The sequence below is a fragment of the Rattus norvegicus genome, chromosome 1, assembly GCF_036323735.1.
Source record: "Rattus norvegicus strain BN/NHsdMcwi chromosome 1, GRCr8, whole genome shotgun sequence".
Classification (NCBI taxonomy): Eukaryota; Metazoa; Chordata; class Mammalia; order Rodentia; family Muridae; genus Rattus; species Rattus norvegicus.
Window position 1 is genome coordinate 90155681 of NC_086019.1, and position 14306 is coordinate 90169986.

General features: G+C 46.1%; 1 pseudogene; it reads left to right on the forward strand.

Moving 5' to 3' along the window:
* The window catches only part of LOC102549342 (uncharacterized), a 91639-nt pseudogene continuing 77333 nt past the window's right edge, over positions 1-14306 (forward strand).

Sequence of the window (14306 nt, forward strand, 5' to 3'; positions counted from 1 at the left end):
AAGATAGATATTGACGGCCATTACAGTACATTGAGCTCCACAGAGACAGCGAGAGCCGGCGGGCACTGGGCGACTCTGTGCCTCGCGGAGGAAAATCAACTAAACACGGGCAAAGGAGATCCTAAGAAGCCGAGAGGCAAAATGTCCTCACATGCATTCTTTGTGCAAACCTGCCGGGAGGAGCACAAGAAGAAGCTGACCCAACTCTGTCAGCTTCTCAGAGTTGTCCAAGAAGTGCTCAGTGAGGTGGAAGACCATGTGGCTAAAGAAAGGGGGAAATGTGAAGACATGGCAAAGGCTGCCCAGGCTCGCTATGAAAGAGAAATGGAAACCTACATCCCCCACAAGGGGAGACCAAAGGAAGTTCAAGGACCCCAGTGCCCTCAAGAAGCCTCCTTTGGCCTCTTCTTGCTCTGTTCTGAGTACCGCCCCAAAATCAAAGGCAATGATCCTGGCTGATCATTGGTGATGTGCAAAGAAACTAGGAGAGATGTGGGCCAACACTGCCATGATGACAAGCAGCCCTATGAGAAGGCCGCCACGCTGAAGGAGAAGTACGAGAAGGACATTGCTGCCTACAGAGCTGAAGGAGAGCCTGATGCAGCAAAAGGGGGGGGGGGTGGTCAAGGCTGAGGAGAGCAGGGAAAAGAAGAGGAAGATGAGGAGGAGGATGGAGAGGATGAGGAAGATGATGAAGAAAAGTTGGTTCTAACACAGTTTTTTCTTGTCTATAAAGCATTTAACCCCCCTGTACACAACTCACATCTTTTAAAGAAAATTGAAATGCAAGGCTGTGTCAGATTTGTTTGTAAGCTGCACGGTGTCTTTTCATGTACAGTTAACACACTACCGAGTGTGTCTTTAGCTAGCCCTGTCCTGGTGGTGTCTTCCATAGCCACTAACCTTGCCTGGTACAGTCTGGGGGTGGAAACTGGCATGGAAATAAAGCAGGTTCTTATTGGTGCACGGCACAAATTAGTTATGTATGGGGACAGGAGTTTGATTTTGTTTTTGTTTTTTCCATCCTCAGTTGTCTCTGAGCAGCTTCTACGGAGATAACTGTAGTTTTGTTAACTGAGTGCAACTCTGTAATAGCAAAAAAAAAAAAAAAAAAATGGCGGCTGTTTTGTTGACATTCTTAATGCTTCTAAGTAAATACATTTTTTATTAAAAATAGATATTGCGAACATTTCACGTGCCTTATACCTAGATCCCTTCCTTCCTCTCTTCACGTACTCTCTTTTTAAACATCAGTTTCCCAAATGTCTCCAGGCACTAAGCGCTGCATGAAGTACCACATCGGCTACTAGAACGTAAATGTGGTTTGTCTTAAGGGATTCATGGCTCTGTGAGGGAGACGGCCAAACAAACAGACGGTTGTAGATTGAAACACAGAGGGTGCTGCAGGAATACAGGGAAGGGTTTCCTAACTGAACCTGGAGTGCTGGCATGAGGCTAGCTAGAGAATTCGCACCATATAAACATTTTACTCTGTGGTCCTGTAGAGCTGGCCTGGACTAGGCTGCCTTTGAACTTAGAGATCCTCCTGCCTCTGCCTCCTGAGGGCTGGGATTAAAGACCACCATGTGCAGCCTGCTTGTCTATTTAAAGAGCTGAATTCTCAGTGAGGAATGGGAGCCAAGGGAAGGGCCTTTTAAGCACAGCACGTGTACTCCATGACCGGACAACACCAGGCGGCTGCAAGCAGCTGTGAGTATTGCAACAGAGCGCATGGGGACATGTCAGAAGGACGCAGGGCAGATACTGTGGGACTGGCACACTGGGTTGAGAAGGCTGAGTTTGAGCTGGAGAGATGAGGATGGCTCAGGGATTCCCAGCACTGGCCGCTCTTCCAGAGGCCCTGGGATCTGTTCCCAAACACCCAGATGGTGGCTCACAATCATCTGTAACTCCAGTTCAAGGGGACCCAATGACTTGATTTTAGACCTTTATAACTTACATTTGCAAACTTTAAATCATTTTCTCAGACCCTCACTGCAAGAGTTACAGCCCCGAGGGAAAAGGCATCCTGAGAGTTTGGAGCGGAGCCAAGGACTAACACAAAATCACATTGTACAACAAACCTCACAGAACAGACGTATTGGGGAACACACTAGAGTGCGGCCACCTCTGGGAAGCAGGCTTATATAGGGTTTCTTAGTGGTGGTGGTGGGGTAAAGTTTTCCAGGGTGGGGATTGGTGAGATTTCATATCCTGAGTTTGGGGTGAGCTCAGAGATTGGTGGGTTTTCAAGTCCTCAGCTTGGCCTTTTTCTCTCCAGAGCTTACCAGCGTGTCTGAGGGGCTGGATCCAGCCATCATGGCTGTCAGGTTAGCAGCTCTTACAGAATCAGGATGCCACAGTTTTATTCCTGTTAAGTTTTAGCCTTAAAATTATAAGTTTTGAACTGAAGGTCTCTTAGTATCAAAATAAAAGTTTAAATCGCAGAGCCCATAGAGAGATCGGGAGTTGTATAAAATCATAAGTGGAGTCCACAGAGAGGTTGGGAACCTTCCTTCCCTTACCCCTTCTCCGTACAACCTTGCAGAATATCACAGTTTCTTCCAAGACTCATTTTATCCAAGCAGCCAAAGCTTAGCAAAGACCAACAAGCCAGACAGATATCTTCAAGTCTGTTATTGTTAACCTAAGTAGACTTTATTTATCAAATGCATTTTATTAAACACGTGTTGTTTTTGATCTAAAAATTTTAGGATAAAAATCATCATATAAAATATCCATCCTAGTCTAAAGTATGTCAGAGACCTGTTGTCTCCTTAGTTTCAAGAGGAGAAAACAGGACCTGATTTTAAATTTCATATAAACGTGCAAGTAAGATTGCCTGTGTATAGGGTTTTTTTTTAACTATTAATATTTTGTCACAAGTTATAAGTTAACATTTTGCTTGGAATTTTACATGTCTCTCTCCAGCAGTCTTACATATCCTGAGAGAAAGTTTACATTTCGGCAAGAACTTCGAATAGCCATGACCTTGAACATAGCAACACTGTTTTGTAAATAATGACCAAGAAAGGGAGAGAGAGGAAGCCAAGGAGCTGGACATAATCTGCGGTTGTGTTCAGCCACCTTGGTTTTTATATACATTTTTTCAATTAAATAATTAAATAACATGAGAAATGACAGTTAGCAAAGACATGTACCACTTACTATATGAAATTTTTCCTAAGGAGATATTAGACAGTGTCTGGAGACTCCCCACATTGCAGTGTAGCTGGAACCCCTCCTTATTCTTAGCATTTAGCCTGTACACCCTAGATTTCCCCGAAAGCTTTGAGGCCTGTTGTAATTAGGGCTAACTAGTGAGGATGGGTGGCTGAATGCTTAGGTGAAGGCCAGGGGACCTGCTCATCTCCTCTGAAGTGATTCTAACTTCTAACGAGCTCAGCTTAGATTCTTTCCAATAGGCAATGTCCGGAGTTAATAGAGAGACTTGTGGGTTGCTTTGTTTTGTTTTCTTTGTTTTTCAAGAGGAGGTTTCTCTGTGTGGCCCTGGCTGTCCCGGAACGCATTCTGTAGAGCAGGCTGGCCTTGAACTCCCAGAGACCTGCCTTCCTTTGCCTCCTGAGTGCTTGGACTAAAGGCATGTGCCACCATTGCTTGGCTGTTATAGAGAGATTTTTTAAAGGTTTATTTATTTTATAAGTACACTGTCACTGTCTTCAGACACACCAGAAGAGGGCATCGGATCCCATTACAGATGGTTGTGAGCCACCATGTGGTTGCTGGGAATTGAACTCAGGACCTCTGGAAGCACAGTCAGTGCTCTTAACCACTGAGCCATCTCTCCAGCCCCTATAGAGAGATTTTAAGGGTTTGTTTGTGCCTGCAAATGGAGGCAGACAACCTCAAAAGCTTGGTACACTTTTTCAGTCTCATTAAATTGCAGAGTAATCTAAGGATCTGTAACCTACAGACCATGAAACAGAAAACGATAAAAACCAGACTTCTTCAGGAACTCAGAAAATATTAGCAACGTGTTTTTTGTTTTCTTTATGGATTTTGCTTTGAATATTCTTAACCGTATAATAAGTTTATACATCTGAAAGCACAGAAAGTTTGTATTTTAGTTATTTAAATCACACAATATTTTTTCTTGGTCCGTTTTGTTTTCTCTCTTTGTCCTGTAGTCAGGTGACCTTCTCTTCTCTGTGACTCCTGGGAAAAGACCATAGACTCAAGGCAATTATAATTAAAGATGTATGGATTAGTTGCTAGCAGGATGAGCAATCTGCCAAATTTGAGATTGCCACGAGAAAGGGGTCGAGGGAAGGATTTTTAAAGGGGAAAACCGCAAGAAGACCTTTAATATCTACACAAGCAAACAAACTCTGGTCTGTTCTGCCAAGTTAAGAGGTGAATGCAACTCAGAACTATCTTAGGGTATCTGCATGAGCAAGTTACAAGAGACAAAAAAAAAAAAAAGAAAAGAAAAGAAAAAGAAAAATCATTCAGTCATGTCATTACGAGTAGATACTCATGGCCCTTCAGTTTTGGGTGAGGATCACAGTCAGGTCACTGGGGATGTATCTTCCAGGGGCCGAGGTCTGAGACAAATGGCTGCTGGGTACCAAGATGGATGCCTAGCATACAATGGAATTTCTTTAGGCATCGCAATGCAAGTGAAGTAGTCAACCAAGGAGCAAGGCTTACGTGTTCTGTGTGGGATAAGGAAGGCGTGAGGGTCTTCTTATCAGTGAGGGACAACGTAGTTCTAGTTCTGCCCACTTCTCCCACCCTTCTGCTTTGAACCAAACAGGGTTTGTGGATGCAGTCACCCAGGAAAGCTTCCACGGGGGATGTGGCCTCCTCCAGCCGCTGTCAATATTCTACTCTTCCTCAGCCCTATATAAAATTAGCATAAGGAAGTAACAAAGTATGAAGGATATGAGGGTTCCCACTAGACCCCATTCACAAATACACCATATTCAGATAAATGTGGGTGCCCTAAAATAGTTCACCAGTAATAAATGTATCTAATAATACATTTGTAATTTTTTTATTGTGAATGCATTTTTTGTTACATTGGTTTACTTATATGTAGCGATCAGAGAACAGACAACCTTCCAGAGTTGATTCTTTCTCTTTACCATGTGGGCCCCAAGGATCAAACTCGGGTCAGACCAGGTGGCAATTGGCCCTTATTCTGAGAGCCACTGGGCAGACCTTGTCAATCTACTTAGATTCCTCTGTCAGTATCTGTGATGGTTTGTAAATGCTTGAAAACCATCACAGTATCCAAAGCATTCTGATCACATACCATGTAGGGTGGTAGGCCTATGTAGACCCATGTAGAATAAAGTCAGGTTCATTGACTATAGTCACGCCCGGGTGTTACTGGCTGCTGAATATTTGTATCTATTGGCCTTCTTGATCTCCTTTGCTGTCGTTCCAAGCATGGAGAACTCCGGGTTCCTTCTGGGCTCCAGTTGTGACACAAAGCTCTCATCACACGCAGCCCAGACTGTGAAGGAAGTCTGGTTCACTTCATGAGACTTTGACCTTTAAACAAATCATGCCCCGCCTGCCATTTGTGGACATTCTCCCCAGAACCCAGTCCTGCTTCGTGATTCCCTCCTGTCACCTTCACAGCAAAGAGCTCCTAAACTCCAGTGCTGAGGGTGCAGCCTGACCCGTCTTCTCAGTGACTACTTGGGGGAAATGAGCAGAGGGAAGTTTTTAGAGGCCTGAGTTTCCTTCTGTGGCCAGGCGGTTAGTTAATGATCTCCCAGTAATCCATCTTCTTGGGGAGACCGGGGTCATGGTCCAGCCTCTGTCTAGAGGCTCAGGCCAGAGGGCATGTTGTACACAGAGGAACTTGCCTTTGACCTTTTTTGCTTCAACTTTAAAGTCTAGCAGCTCGTTCTTTTGTCTCCTCCCAGTTCTCACGCTCCAGGTCCTTATGTTACCCATGTCTAGTCTTGGGGTCAAAGTGAGAGTGTCTGTGAGCAGGGAGAAAGAAACCTTGGCATTTACAAGTGAAACGTTCACAGAAGGCTTCCCCCACCATGCTTGTTGCATTTCCTTCCTCTCCCCAGCCATTTCTCAACCTCGGAGTACCACAGCATAGTGTCACCTGATAACCCAAGTGTATGTGCAGGATTCCCTCAGGCCTGAAGCCTCACAGTCTAACAATGGAGCTGGTTACATCTCCTGAATGTGTGTGGGGCCAGTGATCTACAAGTCCAGCCTCTCCTCTGTCTCCATTGACTGACTTTCCTGTTAATGTGTCTGTGTGTTTGAGTTTATGTGTCCCACATGTGCAGTGCCTGCAGGGTCCAGAAGAGGGCGTCGGAGGTTATGGAGCCCATGGAAATGGAGCTACAGGCAGTTAGGAGGAACCATGTGAGTGTTGGGAACTAAACCCAGTCCTCTGCAAATGCGTCCAGTGCTCTTACTACTGAGCTGTCTCTCCAGCTTGAATGCAGAAGGCGTTTTGTTTGTTTGTTTGTTTGTTTTGGTTTTTTGGTTTTTTTTTTTAACGGCAAGGAGGATATCGTTTGAGATGTAAATGAATGGAACGATTGATAAAAATGTTTAAATTTATTTGTAAAATCTTTTACTTATGTGGCAGCATTTGCACCTACGGAGAGCAGGAAACCTCGCAGGGAAGGGAGCAGAGCACCCAGCTACTCAGTCAGTATCCCTGGTGCAGAGTAGCCAGACTAGGAAGAAAGGCAAAGGAAGCTCAAGAATGGCAGGATTGGAGCGCAACTGCAATAAGGAGGTTATTAGACAGAGGTTGGGGGTCCCTCCCTTGTCTACTGGAAGGAGACTTACCAGCAGGGCCTGTTATGTGTATGCACATAGGCTAAGTTCTGGAGATATAGAGACACATCAAAGGTAGTCTCTACAGGGCTGGCGAGATGCCTTAGTGGGTTAAGATGCTTGCCATGCAAGTCTCGTGGCCTGATTTTGATGCCTCAGACCAATGTAAACATGAGAGGGAAAAGCCAAAGTCGCTCTCTGACCTCCATATGTAGTCAGTGACATGTCCCCTCCCCTTCAATCAAGTCTTCCTTAAAAAGTTAGTTTCTACAAACGTTTAGCTTAACGAAAAGGGAAATATGTAACCAACAAATGAGTTGGGGTTTTCAAAAAGTGTTTCTTTTTCTGCCACTAGGTTGATAAGTAACGTTTATTACCTGCCAACTGTCTTCTAAGTGTTTGCTCAATGATTAATTTCTTGTCCTTTGAGGCAGTCCACCTTAAGTATAAACGGTGATGGTTATTGCTTTATAAAAATCCAACGAGCAGAGACATACTGAGCTTGCCTGAGGTCTCCCCGAGCTGGGGACTCAGGAGCAGGATTCCGGCACAGGTGGACGGGCTCAGCGTCTTGTGCACTTAATCAGTGTGGCTGCAAGTAAGTCATGCAGTGGGCAGACGTGGTGCCATTGCTGCCCTCCTTCCTACCTGCCCTTTGGCCTGGGATGCTCTGTCCAACCTGGTCGAAGGCAGATTGCTATCTCCTTCTTCGCCTGTCCTGGTCACAGGGAGGTGGTTTGCCTAGCTCAGCACTTTTGTTTGTCCAGGTGTCTGACTGTCTGACTGTTTCATCAGCTTCTAGAGAGCAGGGACTTACGTTCCAAATGAACGTGAATGAATCATCTCTCATTCCGGCCTTCATTGTCTCGGGCCAAGTGCGCTCGCTCACCCGTGCCTTTCTCTTCTCTTTGAGTTCCCCAAGCAAATCTGGAGTTTTTAGAAAAAGATTTATTTATGAGTTTGCATATGGGTGCTTGCAGGTACATCCGTGTATCCTGTGTGAGCTTGGTGCCCACGGAGTTCAGAAGAGGGCATCTGATTCCATCCTCGGAACTGGGGTTACGGACGATTGTGAGCCTCCACGTGATGTTGGGATCACTGAACTCAGGGGCTCTGCGAGAGCAGCCAGTGCTCCTACCACTGAGCCATTGCTTTCTTTTTCCCTCTCCTTTTCTTATTGAGAGAGCATATTACGATGCAGTCCTAGCCGGAACACTCTCCATAAACCCTGCTGGGCTTGAACTCAGAGACTTCCTGTCCCTCCTTTCTTCCTAACCTCCTAACCTTCCTCCTTCTTTCCCTCCCTTCCTCCCTTTCTCTCTCTCTCTCCCTCTCTCCTTCCCTTCCTCCCTTACTCTCTCCCCGACTCTCTCCCTCTCTCCCTCCATCCCTCACTTCCTTTCTTCCCTCTGTTTCCTCTTTCTTTTTTAGTGAGACTGAATGGATCTCTCTTTGACCCTGGAACTCACCCATTCCTGTAGGCTGATTGGTCAGGGAGACACTGGACTTTGACCGTCTTTGCTTCTCCCAGTGGCGTGGTGTTACAGCCACAATGCCCTGGTTGTTGTTGTTGTTGTTGTTGTTGTTATTATTATTATTATTATTATCTAATAAGAGCAGGTCTAGGCCCTTATGCTTGCAGGGTGAGCTGTGCTCACGGAGCTGTCACTGGGCTCCTCTTTTTGGTTTGTTGGTGTAATGAGGGCTTGCTAAGTAAGCCTTCAACCTCTCAGAACTTTAACTTTTAGTGGTCAGTTTAAATGCTTGCTGATAGCATTGGCTTGATCCTTTGTCCTCTTGCATTGGATCCTTTCTGCATTGTGTGTGTGTGTGTGTGTGTGTGTGTGTGTGTGTGTGTGTTTGTCTGTGTGTCTATCTGTATATGCATGTGTGTGAGTGTGTATGTATGATGTGCTTGTGTGTGTATGGTGTGTCTGTATATACAGATATGCGTGAGTATATATGTATACACATGCGTGTGTATGGTGAGTGTGTGTATATGTGAACTCATCTGTATGTGCATGTGTAGAGGCCAGAGATTGATCAGGGTGTCTTCCTCCACCTCAATTTTTAAAAAAAAATTTGAGATTTATTTTTATTTGTATGTGTAGTGTGTCACATGCATGCCCCGTGCTCGCAGAGGTCAAAAGAGGGCACCAGATCCCTGAGATGGGCGTGGTCGATGGTTGTGAGCCACCGTGCAGGGCCTGGGCGTCAAACCTGGGTCGCCTGTGCTTCTCACCACGGAGCCGTGTCTCCAGGTCCTCCACCGTGTTTCCTGAGGCAGGGTCTTTCTGTGAACCCAGAGATCACTATTTTACCCAGATAGTCTGGCCGGTGGGGCCTTCAGATCTGTCTGTCTCTACCCTCGGCCCCCTGCTCGGGATACAGGTGCATGCCGCCATGCGTGGCTTTTGTGTGTGCTGGGGATTTGAACTCAGGTCCTCAGCGCTTGCATGGGGGTGCGTTAGAGACCGAGCTGCCTATATGTTCAATTGTATCTGGATGTTGTACAATGTATCAAAAACACCATATTGTACTCCACTAATCTGTACAGTTTTATGTCTTTATATCAATTAAAAATAAATTTCATTTGAAAGAGCCCATGAGTTTGAAAGGAGCTGATGGGGGAGGCTGTTATATAGGGAGGGACTGGAGGAAGGAGAAGAGAGAAATTATTTATAATTATATTTTGGCTATTGCAAAATTTTACTTAAAATATTTACTAAAGGAAGATGAAAGTGAGCAGCCAAATTTGCTGACACTTTGTGTCTCATACACTTGTATGTTTGCACATGTACTTGTATGTGTACACGTGCAATCACATGTATATACATGCAATCATATGTATGCCCATGCACTTACATGAGCACACATGCACTCATATGCACACACATGTATTTGCATGCACACGCCTGTACTAGTATGTACATACATGCATTCTTATGTACATACACCTAGTTGTATGTATGCAAACTTTATGCTTTCTAAGTGTGCCGGTTATTTTGTTTGTTTGTCATTTTTTGTTTGTTTGTTTGAGACAGTGTCTTGGTTGGCTGGTTTGGTTTCCACTATGTAGATCAGAATGACCTGATACTTGCGGTAATCCTCCTGTATCAGCTTCTCAAATACTGGGACCACAGGTGCATAGCACGACCCCCAGCTTTGTGGCACTTTGGCATGACAATAGGACAGAGCGGCAGTCTCCTGTCTCACATTACATCACATTTACGTGTTTGAATCCTTCACCCTGTGTCCTGCAGACCAGGACTCTATGAGGGCTTCAGAGCAGGGTGGCCATGAGGTGCTGTGCTACACAGAGCCCTCGGCTGCTGTCTGCCCCGAAACTAGAATGCTATTCAGATACCGCCTATGTCCACCACTACATTGTCTTGTGGCGGTCGGGATTTGGAAGGTATATTTATGTCTTACACCAGTTTTGATTAATCAAGAAGAGATCGTCTGTGAGGGTAGAATCTACTGAAATATACCTTTCAAAACCAGGGAGTTTTCACTGGCTTGTGTTGAGGGCGGGAGGCGGGATATTGGAGATGTGGGAGGGAGCTTTCCTTTGCTTAAATGGAGGAGACGATAGGCCAAGTAAGACCCTAGATGACTCTCCACCTGTGACCAGGGTAAAGTTGCCCCCAATCTGTCACTGCAGAGAACTGAACCAGTGAAGTAACAAGTGTTATTGAAGCATCTGCACATGGTCCTATTGTGCTGGCTGTGTAGCTCAGTGGATAGCAGCCCGGGGCCTCACATACCAGGGACTGTGAGTTTGATCTCCACCCAAAAATAAGGTGGTGAGGTACACATGCCTGTGACCCTAGCTATTCCAGAGGTGGGGGCTGGGTGATACGGAGTTCAGGGAGTTCAGGCTCAGCCAGACCCTGAATAGTGGAAGAAAATTACAGATCCAGAGGGATGTCACACACACACACACACACACACACACACACACACACACACATACACACATGTATATATGCATACACACGTGTGTATATACAGACATGTATGTATATACACATACATATATGTGTATATATACATATATGTGTGTATATAAAATAAACTGAGGTAGAGGAGCATGGAGATGGCTCAGCCTTTGAACGCACTTGCCACCAAGCCTCACGACCTACCCGAGTGGATCCCTGGATCCCACATGGTAGAAGAAGAGAACCGATTCTCACAAGTTGCCCTCTGACCTCCACATTAATGCTATGTCACGTGCACCCCTCCCCATATAAACACATGTATATAGAGAGAAACTGAGGTAAAACTAAAATCTGCCGATGTGAACCGGGGCCGTGGTGCTGTGACGTTGCTTCTGTGGTGCAGGTCTCACTCTCCGAGCCTCCTGCGTGTTAAGCGCGCGTCCTCTCTGGACCACTCTCTAGTCTGTACATTTTTCCCCTTGTGTCACGAGGGTCTTGCTTTGTTGCCTATGCTGGTCTCAAGCTCTTAGCTCAGACGATCCTCCTGCATCGGCCTCCTTACTAACTGGCAGGCACAGACCTCCTCGACTTACAACCTGAGTTTGGTCAATGTGCGATGCCTCTGGGCTTACGATGTGTGATCTGACCCTCAAGTCTCTTCGAATCCTTTTGCAGCAGATCCCGCCTTCACGGGTCAGTTCTTTAAAACTGATTAAAACCTTTGTGTGTGTGAGCCTTTTGCCTGCATGCTTGCCTGCGATCACCTGTGCGCCTTGGTGTCTGAGGAGGCTAGGAGAGGAGTTGGAGCTCCAGGAACTGCAGTCATAGACAGTTGTGAGCTTTCAAGTGGGCACCGGGAATAGAACATGGGTCCTCTGGAAGGACATCCAGTGCTGTTTACCTGAGCCATCTCTCCAGCCCCACAAATGTGAATTCTTAGCACTATTAATTAGAATTGTCCACTGTCCACAATGTAGATGGCATCATTTGCTTTTTGTGTGTCTGACTTGCTGCGAATAGCACACTACTGCCGAATTCCACCTTTTCTTAAAATATTTTAATTACGGTGTGTGTATGTGTGTGTGTGTGTGTGTGTGTGTGTGTGTGTGTGTGTGTGTGTACACAGAGGCCAGAAAAGGGTGTTTGATCATCTGGCACTGTAGTCACAGGTAGATTTGTGTAACTTTAATTTCTTTCAAATCCTATTTTTAATGATGGTTCTTACATGCTTTAACCTCCTTTTACCCCACCACAGGTAGTAGAAAAGAACGGATACGGGGGAAGTGGACCTGTTAGAAAGGTTCTTTGGAGCAACTCCCATGTGAGTTGTCTGGAAATTGGCAGTTCATAGACAGGTTAGCGGGCTGCGGCAGCTCGATCCACTGGCAAACACTTCACGGATACACCAGCCATCCCGTTAGGTAGAATTGGGTAAGCAATAGCAGTGACAGAACCTAGCACAGACAGCCAGGCCTCAGCCTCAGCACGAGTCAGTGGGAGGGACTGATGGGAACACCAGGAGAAGCTCCCTCTCTCAGGAAAGCAAAGATCAGGGAGGACTCAAGACCCGCAAGCGTTGCACAGCCAGCTGTACCGGCAAGCCAAGCTCTGTCTCCACCACTCCATGGAGTCCTGTTTATACCCTCCAGCATCACGTGTCTTGCCTCAGCACGTGCATCCAATTAGTCCGAGACCTTGGAAGTGGCAACAAACTACGGCACACCACCAGAGTTTTTGGTGAGTTTCTCTCCACGGAGTCCTGACAGATGCAGCTCAGCTACATGTGCAATGTGAGGTAAACCAATGCATGTGTGTCCTTAGCAAAGAACCTTGCATCACATGTCCTTTCTCTCGCTTGCCTTAGCACAACATCCTCTCTCCTGCACAACATCCTCTCTCCCGTCTGCTTCAGCTGAACGTTCCTTCACGAGTCTGAGTTAGCCTTCACATCTGTGTCCACTTTAACAAAACCTTCCTTCACGTGCCTGGCCCAGCAAAACCGCATCCAGCTGACTCTCCGAGAACCCTTCGGTTCCACTTCGGTTGTGAGCCGTCTAACGTGTGCTGGGAACTAAACGTGGCCCTTGGCCAGAGCAGCAAGTCTTCTTCACCCTGGGTCCCTCTCAGCACCTCCTCACCTTCCGTTTATTGAGATGGGAATTTGCTTTGTTTAGGGTGGCTTAGACCTGCTGGGCTCAAGTGCTTACCACAGCATCCAGCAAGAATCACAAATTTCATGTTACATGGAGTTATCAATTTCACGGTAGATTAATGGGTTTTTTTGTTTTTTGTTTTTGTTTTTTTTTGTTTTTGTTTTTGTTTTTATTAACTTGAGTATTTCTTATTTACATTTCGAGTGTTATTCCCTTTCCCAGTTTCTGGGCAAACATCCCCCTAATCCCTCCCCCTCCCCTTCTTTATGGATGTTCCCCTCCCCATCCTCCCCCCATTGCCGCCCTCCCCACAACAATCACGTTCACTGGGGGCTCAGTCTTAGCAGGACCAAGGGCTTCCCCTTCCACTGGTGCTCTTACTAGAATTAGATTAGTGTTTATCCTACGGACACATGTTTGTTCAGTTCATCTGATGGTGGATTTAAAAATACATTGGTTATAAATTTATAATGCTGCGAACGTTCATAGGCAAATCTTTGTATATTTATTTTTTATTTTTGGAGTGAGATGGCTGGGTCGTAGACGTGTTTATTTGGCGTGTTGGGAGCGTATCTAACTCTGTTCTAGAGCGATTGAACCAGTGGAGGTCTTCACAGTGCCGCGAGTGTGCAGCGCCTAATCTCACATCCCTCCCTCGCTCATCACACTTGGAAATGTCAGTCTTTAAAACGGAGCTCTTTGTCAACAGTTTCTTCCTGAGGACCTTTCTGTTTGCACCTCAAAGAACAGCTCTCGCCCGTCACGTCCGTCACATTGAGTGCACACGTGTGTTACATCCATTGCACTGTGTGCTCTCTCACCCTCTCATCTCCATCTCTGTGCTTCAAGACTTATCATGTTGAGAAATTCCCTAAATGATGTACGACCCTAGCTAAAAGCCATGGCCCCACTTCTACCTACTCTAGCAGGGAGCCTCCGTCTTGAACCTTGTCACAGTTTCTTTTTTCCACTGATGCGATAATAGATGGAGAAAAGCAACTGAAGGTTTATTTGGGCTCATGGATCAAGTCCGGCCGTGGTGGGAGAGTTACAGTGGGAGGAGCTTGAAGCAGCTGGTCGCATCCGATCCACACCCAGGAAGTGCAGAGAGACAGACGCTTGGTGTCACCCATCCCCCTCTCCGCCTACACAGTCCAGGACACACCGCACAGGGAGCCCCCTCACAAGGAGGTTGAGACTTCCCACTTCAAGTCGTTTAACCAAGACATTCCTCGCAGCCATTCGTATAGGTTAACCTGATTTAGACAATGTCACAGATGTGCCCGGAGGCTTGTCTCCTAGGTGATTCTCAGTTCTCTCGAGGTGACGGCTAGCACTAACCATCACCACTGCCCACTAATAGCATCTTGGTGACCGACATTTGTTTTCCCTTTCAGAACAATTAAATTAGAGTTTGTGAATGGGG